At 42.1% G+C, this 6437-nt stretch overlaps 1 pseudogene; it reads right to left on the bottom strand.

Moving 5' to 3' along the window:
• Positions 1-3418: 3418 nt before the first annotated feature.
• Positions 3419-5665, bottom strand: LOC135548589 (general transcription factor II-I repeat domain-containing protein 2-like; annotated as a pseudogene).
• Positions 5666-6437: the final 772 nt, after the last annotated feature.

The raw sequence follows: 6437 nt of genomic DNA, 5'->3' as shown, positions 1-6437 counted from the left end.
ACAAAATTTTATGAAATAACTAAAAGTGTCAACTGTAGCCATTTATTTACCTTTATATTTTATTTGCCAAAGCATGACCATCATCCACATACCCCCCCCCCCAAACGTAGCTTTTTATGACCACAATTAGACAATATTATTAGGTAGGGAGGGGGCTAGTTACCCCCTAGAACCCTATTTGGGATGTAGCTTTTCAACAGGAAAAGTTCTACAATAACTGGAGGAAGTCTATAAATCTGCTATTTTAGAAGGGGATCAACTCCTGACAGAATGTTAGGTTATAGCTTAAGTGCAAGAAGGACATATTCGTGTTGCATTGGCTCTCTATCAAGGTTTATTAAAACAACATGCCATGCATTATTCTTATATGTTTTATCTTTCTTGGCTTGAAATAATGGATGTAGGCCAATTTTAATAGCATGCACACAATAGCATGCCATGCATAAGTATTTAATTATAATGCAATACTTGTCACAAATGTACACTACTGTTAAAGTTTGGGGTCACTTAGAAATGTCCTTTGTTTTTGAAAGAAACACACTTTTTTGTCCATTAAAATAACATCACATTGATCAGAAATACAGTGTAGACATTGTTAATGTTGTAAATGACTATTGTAGCTGGAAACGGCAGATTTAAAAAAAATGGAATATCTACATCATCAGCAACCATCACTCCTGTGTTCCAATGGCACGCTCTGTCCGCTAATCCAAGTTTATCATTTCAAAGGCTAATTGATCATTAGAAAACCCATTTGCAATTTTGTTAGCACAGCTGAACACTGTTTAAAGAAGCAATAAAACTGGCCTTATTTAGACTAGTTGAGTATCTGGAGCATCAGCATTTGTGGGTTCGATTACAGGCTCAAAATGGCCAGATAAAAAGAACTGTCTTCCGAATCTCGTCAGTCAATTATTGTTCTGAGGAATGAAGTAGAGGTCGACCGATTATGATTTTTCAACGCCGATACCGATACCGATTATTGGAGGACCAAAAAAGCAGATACCGATTAATCGGCCGATTTAAATTTGAAAAAATGTATTTGTAATAATGACAATTACAACAATACTTAATGAACACTTATTTTAACTTAATATAATACATCAATAAAATCAATTTAGCCTCAAGTAAATAATGAAACATGTTCAATTTGGTTTAAATAATGCAAAAACAAAGTGTTGGAGAAGAAAGTAAAAGTGCCTTATGTGCTATGTAAGAAAGCTAAAGTTTCAGTTCCTTGCTCAGAACATTTGAAAGCTTGGTGGTTCCTTTTAACATGAGTCTTCAATATTCCCAGGTAAGAAGTTTTAGGTTGTAGTTATTAAAGGAATTATATGACTATTTTCTTCTATACCATTTGTATTTCATTAACCTTTGACTATTGGATGTTCTTATAGACACTTTAGTATTGCCAGTGTAACAGTATAGCTTCCGTCCCTCTCCTCGCTCCTCTCTGGGCTCGAACCAGCAACACAACGACAATTAGCGTGCGCTAACTAGCTAGCCATTTCACTTCGGTTACACGAGCCTCATCTCGGAAGTTGATAAGCTTGAAGTCAAACAGCGCAATGCTTGACGCACAACGAAGAGCTGCTGTCAAAACGCATGAAAGTGCTGTTTGAATGAATGTTTACACGCCTGCTTCTGCCTACCACCTCTCAGTCAGATACTTAGATACTTGTATGCTCAGTCAGATTATATGCAACGCGGGACACGCTAGATAATATCGACAACCATGTGTAGTTAACTAGTGATTATGATTGATTGTTTTTGATAAGTTAAGTTTAATGCTAGCTAGCAACCTACCTTGGCTTACTGCATTCGCATAACAGGCAGTCTCCTTGTGGAGTGCAACGAGAGAGAGGCAGGTCGTTATTGCGTTGGACTCGTTAACTGTAAGGTTGCAAGATTGAATTCCCCGAGCTGACAATGTGAAAATCTGTCGTTCTGCCCCTGAACAAGGCAGTTAACCCACCATTCCTAGGCCGTCATTGAAAATAAGAATGTGTTTTTAACTGACTTGCCTAGTTAAATAAAGGTATTAAAAAATTGGCAAATCGGCGCCCCAAAATACAGATTTCCGATTGTTATGAAAACTTGAAATCGGCCCTAATTAATCGGCCATTCCGATTAATCGGTCGACCTCTAGAATGAAGGCAATTCCATGCGAGAAATTGCCAAGGAACTCACGATCTTGTACAACGCTGTGTACTACTCCCTTCACAGAACATCGCAAACTGTCTCTTGCCAGAATAGAAAGAGTGGGAGGCCACTGAGCAAGAGGACAAGTCCATTAGTGTTTCTCAAACTAGACAGACGCCTCTTGCGAGTCCTCAACTGGCAGCTTCATTAAACAGTATCCGTAAAACACCGGTCTCAACGTCAACAGTGAAGAGGCGACTCCGGGATGCTGGCCTTTAGGCAGAATTGCAAAGAAAAAGCCATATCTCAAACGATTAAGGCAAAAGAACACAGACACTGGACAGGGGAACTCTGCCTCGAAGGCCAGCATCCCAGAGTCACCTCTTCACTATTGATGTTGTGACTGGTGTTTTGACCCCCTTATCAGTATGTCTTTTCAGTGGTAATTTAGGTCATGTCTTCTCCAGGACATGACCTGACAATCTCCTCACCCTGGGTGTCTTCTCAGTTTGGTCTGGGTAAGGCTGCCATTCATTTTCTTTGCCCAATCCACATAGAGATTCGTTAGATGCCTTTTCCAGTAACGTTATATGATTGCTTTACTTTTAGAGCTTTAATTAGTCTTGATCTCTTGGGGTAGTTACTAGGCTAATTATGAAACATCCGCTCACATTTACTCTTGCCTGCCATTATATGGCCTTTTGGTACTGCTGATACTTGAAACCAGTGCGTAGCCTACTGCGTGGAGGGAGTGTTGCTAGAACTGCTTACCAAAAACATTTCACATTTAATTTGACGCGGTTATTTAGACTTATGTTGTTGCGTTCGAAGCGTAATAAAGCCTCGATGATTTATCATAGTCCATATACGTGTAGGTGTACACACAGCAGTATTCTAAAATATTGGCTTTCATACTTTTCCAATTCTCAGCGCAGCTCAAGCAATTCCTCCAACTGTCAACACATTCAAATGAATTGAGGACGTGTACCGGAGACGCGTTGGTTGGGAATTGTGTGGAGGTGAGTATTCAGGCTGTCCATCCCCTGCAGATGGTGGTCTCAGAGCAATGTAAGCTATTTCATAAAGGGACGCCGGACTATCGCGTCCTAGCTTCTGTGGACTATGATTTACGCTTTAGACCAGGGGTGTCAAACTCAAATACCCAGTGGGCCAAAATGTAAAACCTGAACAAAGTCACGGGCCAACATTGAACAAATTAACCTTTTAATATGGACCCAAACAAGTTTTGCTTTAACATTGAATATGGAACAAGCATCGCTTATTACCATACAATATATACTTTAATAGTTGAGACATGCAAAATCGAATTTCAAATGAAAAAACACATCAATGGCATTCATTTATTAAATAAATAAAATTTAAATAAAAATTGTATGCCTCTTTTCTATTTGCAGCCTTCTGATTTAAATACCAAAATAAACTTTTTCCACTGGCTAATAATTTTACAAATAAAATGATAATAAATCAATCAACCATTCAAGCCCATGCCTTGTAGCAAGAAAAAGTGCATAAAGAAAACGTTAATAATTGCACACTGGTCTAATCTGATGTGCCCAAGCCAGATACCTGGCATCTCTTCTTGGATGCTAGTTCATCAATGTCTGGGCTCAAGCTCTGAGCTGAAGAAATCCTCAGTATCGAGCGAAGATGTTCATCAGTCAGACGTCTCCTGTGAGTTGTTTTGGTCATCTTCATCGAGGAGAAAAGTTGCTCTCATAGATAAGTGCTGCCGAACATGGAGAGCATCTGAGCAGCTTGGGTGCGGAGCTGAGGCATTGTGTCAGGGATGAACCGTGGAAACTGTGAGGCGCCCACAGCATCATACTTTGACTTCAGCGTGTCGTTGCACTGGAGTTCAATCAGCTCCATTTGGATGTTGGTTGGTGCATTTTCCACATCAACTGCGAAGGGATTACTAAGCAGTTCAAACTTGCATTTCTGGGCATCGAAGTCGGCAAATCGCCGGCTAAACTCAGTGGCGAGAACACTGAGTTTTTCAGCAAACTGTGCGCATGGGAACACGGCGGTAGAGATCTGCGCTTTTATGGATTGGCAGCAGGGAAAATGGCAAGGGTTTCCTTGCAGCATCTGATTCTCCCACAGGCACAGTTTAGTTTTGAAGGCCCTCACTGCAGCGTACATGTCTGTGATGATGCGCCCCCGCCCCTGAAGCTGCAGGTTCAGCGCATCGAGATGGCTCGAGATGTCACAGAGAAAGGCCAGCTCACACAGGAACTTTTGCTCCCGGAGCTCTGCTGTATCCTTCCCTTTGGTTTCCAGGAATTGACATATTTCCTCACGCAGCTCGAAACATCTGTTCAGTACTTTTCCTCTGCTTAGCCATCTCACCTCTGTGTGATACGGCACGTCTGTGTATTCCGAACCACACTCCTCCAGAAAAGATTTAAACTGGCGGTGATTTAGACCTTTGGCTCTTATAAAGTTAACTACCTGTGTTACTGTGGTCATAACATGTTCCATCTTTAGGGCTTTGGCACACAGTGCTTCCTGATGTATGATGCAGTGGTAAACAGTTAGCTCACCTGCACAGTTCTCTTCCCGCATCTTCTCCCGAGCCATGCCCACCAGTCCACTCTTTTTACCGCACATCGCTGGCGCACCATCTGTCGTTAATCCAACGAGTTTATCCCACGGCAGCTTTATTTCAGTTACACATTTGGAAACCTCCTCAAATATTTCCTTTCCTGTGGTTGTGCCATGCATTGATTTGAATCCTAATAGCTCCTCCGTAACACACAGATTTGAGTCCACTCCATGGATGAAGACTGACAGCTGAGCAGTATCAGATGCGTCGCAGCTCTCATCCACAGCGAGGGAGAACGCAACAAAATCTTTTCCCTTTTCCATCAGCTGGTCATACAGATTGGTGGCAAGATCACATGTGCGATCAGCTACTGTGTTCCTGCTCAGGCTCACGTTTGAAAATGCTTGTTTTTTCTCTGGGCATACGAGGTCACAAACCTTCATCATGCACTTTTTCATGAACTCTCCCTCATTAAAGGGCCGGGCTGATTTTGCGATCTCTGCTGCCACTATATAACTAGCCTTTACAGCAGCCTCGCTTTGTGATGTTGCTTTTTTAAACATATTCTGTTGTGAAACCAAGCTTCTTTTCATCTCCTCTACTTTCTGGCTCCTTTGAGTCATGTCCAGGTCCTTGTATTTGTCATGGTGTTTCGTTTCATAGTGTCGTCTAATGTTGTACTCCTTACTTACAGCCACGTTGACTCCACAAACAAGACAAACAGGTTTGTCTTTTACATATGTAAACAGATATTCTGCCTCCCACTTGTCCAGAAAGCTCCTGTTTTCTGCCTTTCTTTTCGCCATTTTTGGAAAGGGTTAGCTCGCTGACAGTTGTAGCGTCTATGTTGCTATGACTACTGTCACAGAGGAGAGAGCGTTTCTGGGTCCTGTCCTGATTGGCGCGCGAAAACAGCAGAGCATTATGGGATTCGTAGTATTAGTGGTGAATGCGCTGTATAATACTGGCGGGCCAGCTCTAGTAGTAATTTGGTATTGTCTCGCGGGCCAAATATAATTACCCCGCGGGCCAAGTTTGACACCCATGCTTTAGACCAATATCCGTGGAGGACGCACACCCCATAACGTGCACGCCCCACAATTCCCAACCAATGCATCTCCGGTATGCATTAGCTTGAATACGTTGACAGTTGGAGAAATGTCTTTAGCTGCACTGAAAAGTATGAAATCTAACGGTCCAATATTCTAGAACACTGCTGTGCATACCAGTACAACCAGTATAAAACCTTAACGGCGCACGGGGCCTCATGCACACAGCCTGTTGTTTTGAAGGAAGTTATTGCACAATCGAGTCCAGTTCATGCACACGTTGTGCTCGCTGCTGGATTTAGAACACGCGCTGTTTGGTTCTTTTCAGCAGTATTTTGAAATTGCTGATTTGTGAAAACAACATGAGTAAATCAATGATCGTCCTCGAATGATGAAGCGCAGTCATTTGTGATGCATGGAATTGGTCAACATTTTTGCATCAAGTTGCGTCAACACAGCCAAACAACAGTCCCGTTGACGCAGGAGAGTAGACAAGACATAAAGCAAGGTGCTTGAATAGCTCTGCAACGCAGCTGGACATGACTCATATTGCTCTCCTTTTTGTATGACGGTCAGCAGACTGTCAATCCAAAGGTTTTCGGTTTCAACCAAATCTTCTTCTCTCATGCAAAAACAGTCAAGGTATGACTAGAGACCGTTAGTTGAAATTGATATCTGGC

This window comes from Oncorhynchus masou, chromosome 11 (assembly GCF_036934945.1).
Source record: "Oncorhynchus masou masou isolate Uvic2021 chromosome 11, UVic_Omas_1.1, whole genome shotgun sequence".
In the NCBI taxonomy this organism is placed as follows: Eukaryota; Metazoa; Chordata; class Actinopteri; order Salmoniformes; family Salmonidae; genus Oncorhynchus; species Oncorhynchus masou.
This window is presented reverse-complemented; position numbering and strand designations above follow the sequence as displayed.